Consider the following 13,837-nt stretch of genomic DNA (forward strand, 5'->3'; position numbering starts at 1 on the left):
AGAAAGATCAATTTATAGGCTCCATGTTCCATGCCATTCACTTTATAAACTTTCAAATCAAAAGTTTGCAAATCAAAATGACTTGCCTATCTTTATTTTTGGCAGTTTTCTTCTTCACAATTGTTTCACATAACCTAATTATCTTTTCATTGTGCTCTTACATTCAAGACACAAGAGAGCAGGTTGGAAGGAATAAAGAATGACTAAAATAGAACTTGACCTTGTGTGTTGGAACGTGCTCAAGACTTGGAGTTAGAAGGCAACCATTTGCTGTAGCTGTGGTTATGCTATTTAAATTCTCCAAGTCTCAGTTTCTTCTAATGTATAATAATAATAATATTGATAATAATACCACCTCATACTGTTGTTGAAAAGGGAAGGAAAAGATAAGATGTCGGTAACAGCATTTTGTTAAGAGCAAGGCAGTCATGGATGGAAAACTTTATACTGTGATGGACATTGAAGTGATAGTTAGGTCTTTCTCCAAGAGCAAAACAGAATTTTGGTATTCGTTGTACGTATTTGCATGGTCAATGCCTGCAATCACACTGTTGGTATGAATTACAAATCTAATTTGTCTATCTCTCCCTAACAAATGAATGCAGAGATTGCCAAATATTTACTCACTTTGCACTGTGTGGATATAGCCCAAGTTAGGAGAGTTTAATATAATAAAAACTGTTTCATAGGCACTGCTTGACCATTAAAAAATTTTGGCATCTGAGTCTTCTAATATCCCACCAATGTTCAATCAAATCTGCTGCTACAGAAACTAATAATTAATTAACAAATGTTTACTGAGTGTTTAGTCTTGGTAGAGCATTTTTATGAAAGTGAGCATGCAGTTGTCAGAGGTGAGGACAACTGCACACAGCCATGCAGCACAGCTCAAGGGGCATCATTCACATGGCCTTGGCTGGCATGGTACTGCTTGAAGGTATGCAGTATGGTGGCCTGTTAGAAGTTGAAATATATATTTTCTGGTTTAGCAATTAATGTATGTAAAATTTCAAGTTATGTCTCACAGGGCTTTTGCAAACAATGATAATTTATATTTGGAAGTTTATTCCAAGGGAAATTCAAACATTTCAGTCCAGAATTATCTAGTAGAGATTTTATAGGCTGATAGGAAATTCATGAGGGAATTCAAAAGCAATGCTTTGTTTCAAAGTCATCAGACCTCTCATTTCCTCAAGCAATAGTGAATTTTACCTTGAAAGGGCTTAGAAAAATAAAACAAAAGGTGATTGTATCAACGCTGTCAAAATTCTAAATCTAAGCAGAGCATGATTACTCTCTTCCTAAGGCATGGCAAGAAACCAGAGATATTTCTAAAAACTTCAGAACTGTAGTATCTAATTCTACTCTTCCAGATCTGACATCTTGCAACATGTAAAGTTATTGACAGGTGGTTTCATTATTTGCAATTAAGAAAAAAATACTCACATTAAGTAATAGAGGCAAATAATTGCAATTTTATTTTTTAAGGTAATTAGCCATCACTCAAGTATTTCAGATTTAAACCTAATTAGTGTTGTAGTTAATTATATCTACCATGTTCTGATACAAATATTTAATTATTTTACTGATTGCAAGTTTTATTTCCTCCCTTGTTGAAAAGCAGTGACTTGAGTTTTAAAATCAGCTTAAGTAAAGAGGGACAACATTGAATATGAAAAATCTCTCTCTGCCTTATGAAAAATAGTTTAAGAATCAAATCATGCAATTGAATTAAGTTAATGTTATCAGATGTTACTCTGTTTTTTCTATTGAGCTGATAGTGGTTTATAACATTACATAAGTCTCATGTGTACAGCATTATAATTCAAACTGCCGTATACACTACAGCATGCTCACCACCAAAATCTAGTTTCCATCTGCCACCATGCAATTGCCCCTTTTTATCCATTTTGCCCTCCTCCCACCTCCCTTCCCCTCTGGTAACTGCCAGTCTGTTCTCTGTATCTTTGTGTTTGTTTTCCTTTTGTTTTGTCTGTTCATTTATTTTGTTTTCTCTTTTTATATTCCACATATGAGTGAAATCATACGGTATTTGTCTTTCTCCGTCTTACTTACTTCACTTAGTGTAATACTCTCAGGGTCATCCTTTTTGTCACAAATGGCAAGATTTCATCCTTTTCATGGCTGAGTAGTATTCTCCTGTATGTATATATCACATCGTCTTTATCCATTCATCTCTTGATGAGCACTTAGGTTATTTCCAAGTCTTGACTTTTATAAATAATGCTGCAATGAACATAGGGGTGAATATATCTTTTCAAATTGGAGTTTTCGGATTCTCTGGATAAATACTCAGAAGTAGAATAGCTGGAGCGTAAAGTAGTTCTATTCTTAATTTTTTGAGGAATCTCCCTACTGTTTTTCATAGTGGCTGCACCAATTTATGTTCCCACCAAAGTGTGCGAGGGTTCTCTTTTCTCCACATCCTCTCCAACACTTATTTCTGGTCTTTTTTTTTTTTTTTTTTCCAAAGATTGGCCCTGAGCTAACATCTGTTGCCAATCTTTCTTTTGCTTCTTCTTCCCCCTAAAGCTCCCCAGTACATAGTTGTATATTCTAGTTGTAGGTCCTTCTAGTTCTGTTATGTCGGATGCCGCCTCAGCATGGCTTTATAGCGGTGCTAGGTCTGCGCCTAGGATACAAATCTGTGAAACTCTAGGCTGCTGAAGCAGAGCATGAGAACTTAACCACTTGGCCAGTGGTCTTTTTGATAACAGCTATTCTAAAGGGCATAAGGTGATAACTTATTGCGGTTTTCATTTGCATTTCCCTAATTATTAGTGAAGTTGAAGATCTTTTCATATGTCTGTTGGCCATCTGTATGTCCACTTTGGAAAAATGTCTATTCAGATCCTCTGCCCATTTTTTGATTGGGTTGTTTGTTTTTTTGTTGTTGACTTGTTTGAGTTCTTTATGTATTTTGAATATTAACCCCTTAGCAGATGTGATTTGCAAATATCTTCTCCCACTCGGTAGGTTGTCTATTCACTTTGTTGATGGCTTCCTTTGCTGTGTAGAAGCTTTGTAGTTTGATGTAGTCCCATTTGTTTATTTTTTTTTTTTTTGATTTCCTTGCCTGAGGAAACATATCCAAAAAGATATTGCCAAGACTGATGTCAAAGAGCATACTGCCTATGTTTTCTTCTAGGAGTTTTATGGTTTCGGGTCTTACATTCAAGTCTTTAATCCATTTTGAGTTAATTTTTGTGTATGGTGTAATATAGTGGTCTAGTTTCATATTTTTGCATGTGGCTCTTCAGTTTTCACAACGCCATTTATTGAAGAGACTTTCCTTTCTCCATTGTATGTTCTTGGCACCTTTGTCATAAATTAGTTGTCCATAGATGTGTGAGTATATTTCTGGGCTTTCAGTTCTGTTCCATTGATCTGTGTCTCTGTTTTTCTGCCAATACCATGATGTTTTGATTACTATTGCTTTGTAATATAATTTCAAATCAGGGATTGTGATTCCTCCAGTGTTGTTCTTTTTTCTTGGAATTCCTTTGGCTGTTTAGATTCTTTTGTGGTCCCATACAAATTTTAGGATCTTTTGTTCTATTTCTCTGAAAAATGTCATTGGGATTCTGATTGGGATTGCATTGAATCTGTAGCTAGCTTTAGGTAATATGGACATTTTAACCATGTTAATTCTTACAATCCATGAGCATGGAACATCTTTCTATTTCTTTGTGTCTTCTTTGATTTCTTTCAACAATATTTTATAGTTTTCAGCATACAGGTCTTTCACCACCTTGGTGAAATTTATTCCTAGGTATTTTATTCTTTTTTGTTGTGATTGTAAATGGGTTTGTTTTGTTAATTTCTGTTTCTGCTAGGTTAGTGTATAGAAATGCAACTGATTTTGTACCCTGCAACTTTACTGTATTCATGTATTATTTCTGATAGTTTTTTTTGTTGACTCTTTAGGGTTTTCTATACATAAAATCATGTCATCTGCAAATAGTGACAGTTTAACTTCTTTATTTTCAATTTGGATGCCTTTTATTTCTTTTTCTTGCCTAATTGCTCTGGCTAGGGCTTTAAATACTGTCTTGAACAAGATTGGCAAGAGTGGTCATCCTTATCTTGTTCCTAATCTTAGAGGGATAGCTTTCAGTTTTTTGCAAGTGTGCTGTTAGCTGTGGGGTTTCATATATGGGTTTTATTATGTTGAAGCGTATTTCTTCTATACACATTTTATTGAAAGTTTTTTATCAAAATGGATTTTGAATCTTGTTGAATGCTTTTTCTGCATCTATTCAGATGATCATATGATTTTTATTCTTCATTTTGTTAACGTGTGTATACTGTTGATTGATTTGTGGATGTTGAATCATCATTGCATCTCTGGAATAAATCCCACTTGATCATGGCAAATGATTTTTTAATGTATTGTTGTATTCTGTTTGCTAGTATTTTGTTGAGGATTTTTGCGTCTATATTCATCAGTGATATTGGCCTATAACTTCCTTTTTTTGTGTCATCGTTGTCTGGTTTTGGTATGAGGGTAATGTTGGCCTTGTAAAATGTTAGGAAGCATTCCCTCCTATCCAATTTTTTGGAAGAGTTTGGGAAGGATAGGTATTAAATCTTCTTTGAATGGTTGATAGAATTCACCAGCGAAGACACCTGGTCTTGGACGTTTGTTTGTTGGGGGTTTTTGATTACTGTTCCAATCTCCTTACTAGTGATCAGTGTATTCAGATTTTCTATTTCTTCATGCTTTGGTCTCAGTAGATTGTTGGTTTTGCTATGGTTGCTGGCATTGCTACTAGGGGCACCTGGATGGTGGGCATCTCTGCCATCTCTCGGGTCACCTGGTTCCTGTAGCTGGGGAGAAGGCAGAGGAGGGGGTTAGTGGGTGGGTGGAGGAACCCGAGTCACGGGTCCCTCTGCTGCAATCTGAGGTTGTTGAGTTTCTGCATGTGGCTGCCAAAGGTGGGGTGGGGGACATGGGGGGTGGGGGAGGGAGGGGGAGCAGGGAAGGGCTACATTCGTGGATGCTGCTCTGGCTGGAGGGATGGGGTTTGTGGGCCCTGCTGCCACTGCTGCTGCCGGGTTTCCTGGGGCTGTGGGCTCAGTGGCTGCAGCCAGGGGGCTGGGATCGTGGGCACCACCTTTGCTGTTCCGCGGCTTCTGCCTCCTCTCTGTGTTCCAATCCAAACGCCTTCAGTTGTGCAGATGTGTGGCTCTCTCTGGTGTCCTGGTGTGTTGGACAGAGGAATCTTTGTTGAGTTATGGATGTTTTACTAGTTCTCAGTTGAAGGGGAGAGACAAAGGGAGCATCTCATGTCATCATGATGCTGATGTCACTCCTAGAAACATTACTCTTCACGGGTGATTTGTTTGATCCTAATTTGGAATATTCCCAGGAACTGAAAGAGTATTGAATGGAGTTGTAGAAAAAAATAGTGGACTGAGAATGAAAAATCAAAACCGGAAACAAAATCAAAAATCCAAACCCCGCACTGGATTATCCTGCTGGCCTCACTTCACCTCTGAGAGTATGGAAGGTGGGGATGTAATGGATAGTTCAGTTGGAAATATTTGATCCACAAAGTCAACTACAAGTCATCAGCACAATTGTTTGAAGAGGAGAAAACTTTCAAAAATTTTTTTTTAATCTATGCAGTACTGGATTACTGTTTTGAGGAATCTTTGCCATGAGATGGGGCAACCAGTCCATTCATTGTAGCAAATTAAGTGGTTATCTGGTAATCTGAGCCGTGTAGACAATCAAGACTGGATTACTATTAGCAGGTAAGAATTTCCAGGGGTTATGGGTTCACTCTTTTACTGGGAAAATACAAATTAAAGCAGATTCTTCGTAAGATATTTTTCATAGAATTGATTGCTTTTGAACATTTCTGACCTTGTATAATCACTGTGGTCAAATATTAAATAAAATCATTACAAGTAATGTAGCTATTTTTAAAAATTATTTTTAAAAAATAAATACTTATATAGTTAAATGATGATTATTGCATTAAAAAGCCATTCCCTTATCTGATTACTCTATTATAGAGAAAAACAGCTCCAGAATAGTGCTGGAAAAGAATTTGATGATCAAGTCATTCAGCTTCTTAGTTGACTGATAAGGAAAGCAAGCTATGTGGAGGCCTAGTCACCCAAGGTCACCTAGAATGATAATTAAAACCCAGTTGTCCTGTTTTGAAATTGCCCTCAGAAACACACTCATTATGTTAGAGACAAACATAATTTTCAACCCAAATCAAATAACCTATTTTAATCAACACCTCACTCATGAGACTTTCTTACAAATTATTTGAAGCTTAAATTACTTTTATTAGGAAATTTTCAAACATACACAGAAACAGAGAAAAATATAATGAACCCTGATGTACCTTGCATCCGGTTTCCATATTATAAACATTTTGTTATCCTTGTCTTTTTTCCCATCTATATGACGTCTGCTACTACTGTTGGTGGCAGTGGTGTTGTTTTTGCTGGTATATTTCATAGTTTAAAGCAAATTCCAAATATCATGTCATCTAATTTGAGTTACTAGTTTATTTTGCATTTCTGACATAGAAGGGCATATTTTTTTTTTTTGAGGAAGATTAGCCCTGAGCTAACTGCTGCCAATCCTCCTCTTTTTGCTGAGGAAGACTGGCCCTGAGCTAACATCCATGCCCATCTTCCTCTGCTTTATATGTGGGACGACAACCACAGCATGGCTTGCCAAGTGGTGTCATGTCTGCACCAGGGATCTGAACCGGCAAACCTCGGGCTGCTGAAGCGGAATGTGCGCACTTAAACACTGTGCCACCAGGCTGGCCCCTTTTTATGGTTTTAAATTTTTTATTATAAAGAATTTCAAACATATACGAAAGGGGAGAGAATGAAATAATGAACCCCTGTATATGCATCATCCGATTTCAACAATTATCTAATTAGGTGAGTCTTGCTTTGTTTATTCTCCTTTCCTTCTCTCCTAAGGGCATATTTTTAACACAATCACAGTGCCATTATCATACCTCACAAAATTAGGAGCTTTTAGATATTTATTTTTAAAAACCCAACCACTTCACATTATTTTGTAGGCATACCTCAAAGTGTAATCTTCATTTTAAACCAAGTGACAAGGAAATTCAGAATGTTAATGGTACCTGTTGTTCATTAACTGTCTTTTTCAAGTGCTGGGGATCCAGGGATGGGAAACAACACAGGAGAAGTGTACCGACTCAAAAATTTGGGGCTACGATTTAGGTTCCAAAGGAAAACCAATTTGGTTTCTGTAAAGGGGAGTGGAGCACGCTGATGGAAAGTTCAGGTGTTTGATTCAGAGGAATGTGGGTCAGGACTCCTCCAAATCCTGGCTCTGGGGCCTTCCAAAGTCACCTAACCTTTTCAAGCTTCAGTTTCCCCCTCTGTGAGACAGGGTAATAATACTGATTTCATCGTGCAGGAATTAGGGTGTAATGAAATATTCATAAAGCCGTCTGCATAGGACATACATTGTTGATGCGCAAGAGTGGCATTTGGTAAAGTGTCTGGATGAGGTTGATGGTGGTAGGGAGGAAAGTTCAGCATGGTGAGGGTGAGCCATTTGAAGGAACCACCTACAGGCTTTTCAAGTCTAGAATTCATTCGTCTCCAACACATTTTGGGATTATACCCTTGTAAAATTTATGAGTGAGAAGGGACTTTAGAGGACAGCTGTCTAACTGCCCATTTTGCACATAAGAAATGGAAGCCCAATGAAGTTAAGTGACTTGCAATAATGTCACTACCATGCAACCACTAAATGGAACTGCTAAGACTAGAGCAGCATTGTCCAACAGAATTATAATGCAAACAATTGATGTGATTTTAAATTTTATAGTAGGCGCTTGTGTATTTCATGTGTACAGAACATCTCAACTTCGACTAGCAACATTGCAGATACTCAGTACCACAAGTGGCTAATGACTACTGTATTGGACACAACAGGCTCAAAGCTCAGTTCTCCTAATTCCTAAATTTATTCATTCTCTACTATAGCCCATAACTTTCTTCTTATTTTCCACATCAGAAATAATTACCTTACAACATATACGGGCCATCAGACATCATTTTTCATCTTGAAAAAATGTCACCTTTTGGACATTTTGGAGAAGGAATTCTTCTAGATAAGCCTTTTCCAGAGACCTACCACTTGTGGAAACTCTACCAGTATCTTGCCAATGAACAATTTTAAATGGCATACTTTTTTTTAATACAAGGTACTAATTTCAATCATATTTATATTTTTCTTAGAATACGAGTTTTGAGTAAAAGTTCTTCCAAAAAGTGCATTATTAGAGTAGGTTGAATTGGTGGCCCATTGCTAGAAGATGCACAACGTGCATTAGCCTCATTCCTGTCTTCGTTGTTTCTTTCTTATTTATATTTCCCTGTACCATATTTATTGCTTTTTAAAAATATTGTCATCTAAAAATTAAAGTTATATGTATACCTGGCTAAGAATCAAATAATTTCTCAAGATTTATTTTAAAGAAAGCAGTCTCCTTTCAACCTTATTTCTTGCTTCCCCACATCCCCAGTCCTCTAGAGCCAAATACTTTAAACTCTTCTAGCTATTTTCTTTTTTGGTATTTATCTTCAAAATTCTAAATAACAGACTTTTAGTGTGATATCTTGATTTTTCATCACTCCTTTGGGTGACCTTTCTGCTATGGAAGATAAAGATTAAGCTTCCTTTCACCCCTCTCCCATCCTCCTCCCCCTCACATGTAACCACTCTCCTGACCTCTCTCCCACCCAACATGGTTATATCATAATTTTGGTTAGAAAATTCAGTGTTCAGTAATATGATTCTTGTCTGTAAACACTGTTCATGCCGTAGTCACATGGTATACAAGAATTATTTTTCTTTTCTTTCACAAAATTTATTTCCTGCTGGAGTTAATAATCTTGTTTTGTTGTTTTATTTGGATTTTTATGTATGTATCCAACCCCATACTCGCTAAGAAATTGAACTCGAGCTTTTGTCTGCAGGAGGAGTAGATGAAAACTAGTGGAAGGAGGGATGGGAAGGGGAAAGCACCTATTAAGAGGGAAGAATATGTGCAAAGACCTGTGGCTAGACAACAATGGTGGAAGAGAAACCATGAGGTGGTCAATGTGATTAAGGGAGAGAGAGGAGAAATAAACTGCTGGAGAGGCAGAAAGGGGCCAGACCATGCATAGTACATAGTCAATATTAATGTTGGTCTTGATCTTAATTATAGTTAAAAGAAATTCATTTTAAGCATTTCTAGCAGGGGACAGAGATGGCCAGATTTAAACCTTCCTCTTCATTTTGTGCATTTCTTCATATTTTTACAATAATGTTCTATTTCGATTAAATTAGGATCTTTTCCATTGTTTGCAACCAATGAAGCTTCGCTGATTCGGGAGCTCTCTCGTATTTGCATTCTGCAGTCAACACTCCGTTGGACTGGATTTCTTTATCCTGGGCGCTGTTTTATTCTGTTGCCTGAGTATTGCCTAGAGCTACAAATACACTGTTCAGAAGATTCTTTTGCATTTGTAGCAAATAGTTGTTTTTGGTTCCCTTTGATCCTTGTTGTTGCCTTCTAGTCATTTCACAGCTGTCGTTTTTCAGGTACAGTTCTCAAGTTAGACCTCTTCTCAGTCGTGTCTTTTACTATGTTAAAAAGAACTTAATAATTTGTTTCTGGCATGTGTTCTCTTTTAAGTCCTAAGAACTCCAGCCGTGACGATTGTCACTGCATGATTCAGCTGCAATTCATTTGTCGTCTTGTTTCCATTCATTCAAAAATTGTAATTTATTTGTAAGAGGGGTAGAAATTCATGATGTGTGAGTATCACATTCTTTTCTTTTCCGCTGCCTGAACCTGAAAATTTTGTTCCTGCCCACACTTCTGCCTCTCCCTCTGCCTATTATTCTGATCAGATCAATCAGTGAACCAGGGATGGGAGGGGATTGTTTCAAAAAGGGCTAAGAGGTGCTGCAAAATGAAAATGCCAAAAAAAAAAAAAAAAAAAAAATGCTGGTACAAAAGGGAGTTTGGGAGGGGAATGAGACAACAGGAATGTCTGTCAAGAGGAGAATATTGGGTAATGTTTTTAAAAAATTTTCTTTCAGAAAATGAAGAGTGAAGAATGAGGAGAACAATTTTGGGCAGTTAATGTGAAAGTTGGGGGTGGAGAGAAATGGGAGAAGAATTTTAAGATGTGATGTGGTGAGGTTTTTTTTAAAAAAAAGGAATTGAAAAAATAATTTGGTGTCCAAATCAGAATTACTTTCTTTTTTTCTTTGAATAATACACTATTGTGAAACTGGGCCACTTGGAGCCCTGCTTATATTTGAGTAATATATTTGTACTAAGATTTAGTAATAGCAAATGGAACGCCAAGTCATTTTCGGTAAATTAGCCTGCCAGTGGCAGAGGTCTTTGCGAGTATGAAGAAGTGGGCTCTAGACATGGTCTGGAAGGAGAGGGCAAGAGAAACAGTCAACTTGTCTGCATAAGAACATTATCGCTATTTGATTTTTAAGAGGATATCTCAAGGGACTAAGGAACCAGGGAGATGGAGAGAGGGTCAAACAATATGTTGAGAGAGGCCAGGACTTCAAGACAAAATACAGCCATTGAAAAATTCCCAGTGGCAGAGATGGCTTTGAACATTTAAAGAAAGGGATGTGTCACATTAGATTTTGAACTGTGTGCTCTGCTCTGTATGCTGTGATGGAATCCGCCTTTGTCTTCTCCAGCACTGCCCTGTGAGAGTCATACTTTGGGAAACATTCAGTTAACAGAGAGAAAAAGATAGTCATAAGAGGCTAGAATGAGTGAGAATGAGACTTCTGTAGGATCTAGAAATAAGAGTAAGTAGTAATAATGAGAATATAAGTCCCTAAAAATCTGTAGACGTCTTGGGAGGAGCATTATGGATTGGGGACATGAGTCTTGGCAGCATTACCCTATGAAAGTGGAAGCAGACATGTAGAACACCACAGCTTTGCTCCCATCATTGTGCTATGGTTGTTTCTTTAGATGGTTTTCATTTTTTGACTGATGTGAAAATGCTCTACAATAAGCTACTCAAGAAAGAATTTGCAAAGGCATCCCTTCTATCCAGGATAAAGTGATAACTGAGTTCAGAAAAACAAACAAAAACTTGTTACACTTCTAATAGCAGAGTTGGCAAAATCACAAGACATCTAGTTTTATGGGGCTAGTTAGGCTCCTGGGAAACCCAAGATTAAATACCTTGAACGATTTGTTAAGGGTTTTGCACTTGAAATGGCCTCTAGATCAGTGCAGCTGTAGGCAATTTGCAGGAGACTGGCAGTGTGGCGTTGTGGACCCCATGGCACTGCATGCTAATCTGAGACTATCCCCTCCAATGGTTTTCGCCATTCATCATTTTCACATCCAGATGGCTCCCATTGTCTTTCTAGTCCTCTTTTTGTGCAAAGTGGCTGCTCTTACATCATGGGAAGCAATTTTATTATTCATCTAGCAGTCCAATTACCACTCCTTGTAGAAGGGGAAATGGAAACCCAAAGAGGGGAAATATGGTCAAAACTACCCAGTTATTTAGTGTCAGCTGAGACAAGAACATTGATCTCTTGGATCTCAGCCCCTGTGCTCATTTCAGTTCACCAGGAACTCGTAATTTGGGGGAAAATATGTAGCATAGGATTTGTAGTCAGATGATCACAAGTCCAAATCTCATCTCTGTTAATAGCTATGTGACCTTGGACAGTTAATCTCTAGTTTTATCATCTGTAAAAGGAGGATGATCCTGACAACAGGCTGTCATGACAACAAATTGATGCTTATATTTAAAGTGCTTACTATAGTGTCTGGTACATAGTAAATACTCAGTTAATTAGCTTTTGTTGTTATGGCTCCAAATCTTTTTATATTAAAGGATGAAGAATGCTTCATATTTTTATTTTATTTTGGTGAGGAAGATTGGCCCTGGGCTAACAACTGTTGCCAGTCTTCCTCGATTTTGTATGTGGGATGGCACCACAGCATGGCTTGATGAGCGGTGTGTAGGTTCGCTCCCAGGATCTGAACCTGCAAACCCCAGGCCACTAAAGCAGAGCATGCAAACTTAACCACTGCACTGCTGGGCTGGCCCCTGACGAACTGCTTCTTTTTAGAAGGGGGCACCAAAGGAGATGATATTTTGTTCATGAGCATCTGCATGGGCGTATTTTGAGTATATGTGTGCTAATAGTATAGTTCAGTACAATGATCGAGGCTTGCCAACCTGAGGGTTGAAAATGTCTTTCTGTAGGTGACATTTTGCTAGACAGCAGGGAGAATGACAATTTTAGTTCTTAAATACTGATGTACTCCCTGTGTGTCTGTCATACATTCTTTGGTAATGATCATCAGTGGAAACTGTTACCAATTTGGGGTATCAAATATTAATAAAAGATACTCTCTGAATTCATGATACTGTCTGTATTTAAGGAATGGTTTGATTTTTCAAGATTATAAAAATGTCTTAAAAATAAAATAACACTTGGGGCTGGCCATGTGGCCGAGTGGTTAAGTTCACATGGTCCACTTCAGCAGCTTGGGGTTCGGTGGTTCGGATCCTGGACAAGGACCTACATACTGTTCATCAAGCCATGCTGTGGTGTCATCCCACAGAGAAGAACTAGAAGGACTTACAACTAGGATATACAAGTATGTACTGGGACTATGGGGAGAAAAAAACAAAAAAAGAGGAAGATTGGCACAGATGTTTAGCTCAGTGACAGTCTTCCTCACCAAAAAAAAAGTGTTTTTCCCATAAAATCATAACATCTTTACTGTTAATACAGAAGTTCACTTTCTATGACAATAAAAGCCTAATGCAATGTTCTCCACGGACTAATTGCAGGGGAATTACATGAGGGAGATTTTTAAGATGCAAATCCCCTGGTTCTACCCTAGAGATTCTGGTTCAGAAAGTCTAGGATGGGGCCCAGGAATCTGCATGCTTAAAACCTCTCTAGATGATTCTTGGCACCCTAAAATTTGAAAACCGCTGGCCTAGGGGAATTCCTAGTTTGGGATTCTGTTTCTTTAAACAGAAATATACCATGTTTTAAGAAAACCTAACATACCCAAATCCTAAAACTAAAATGATTATATATATCACTCAAGGATTTCTCATTCTACAAAAAGATTTATGTCATGTTTTAAAAATAGTGAGTTTTTCTGTGTATGTGATGCTCCTCTTTGTACAAATTTGATTAATGCCAACCTTCCCCCCAACCCCAATGCCAAAAAAAAAAAAAGAAAAATCCAAAACAGGCAACAAACTTCAATACTCAGCTCAAATCTGACCTTACCTATGATGTCTTCATCTGAGTTCAGATGGCCCTCAGTGTCGGCATCGCTTATCATCCTGCTTTGTAACACAAGGTATGCTCACATGTGTATAGCTTGTCTCCCTAGCTATATTTTGAACAGCCTCAAAAAAAGGACTGTGAATGCCTTGGCTTGCGTTCCTGCATTCTTTCCTTCCTTCCTTGCTTGCCTTATTCATTTATGCATCCAAAGTTTATCAAATGTAAGTCTGCTGTAAGTCAGGTTCTGTGATTAGTTCCAGGGGGGTGAAAAATCCAATTAAACTAAGATGAGGGAATGGACTACAGTCATGCACTGCGTAATGATGTTCTGGTCAATGATGGACTGCATGTATGAGGGTGGTCCCATAAGATTAGAACCATACAGCCTAGGTGTATAGTAGGCTATACCATTTAGGTTTGTGTAAGTACACTCTATGATGTTTGCACAATGATGAAATCGCCTAGCGATGCATTTCTCAGAAT

Source organism: Equus przewalskii, chromosome 13, assembly GCF_037783145.1.
Source record: "Equus przewalskii isolate Varuska chromosome 13, EquPr2, whole genome shotgun sequence".
Lineage (NCBI taxonomy): Eukaryota > Metazoa > Chordata > Mammalia > Perissodactyla > Equidae > Equus > Equus przewalskii.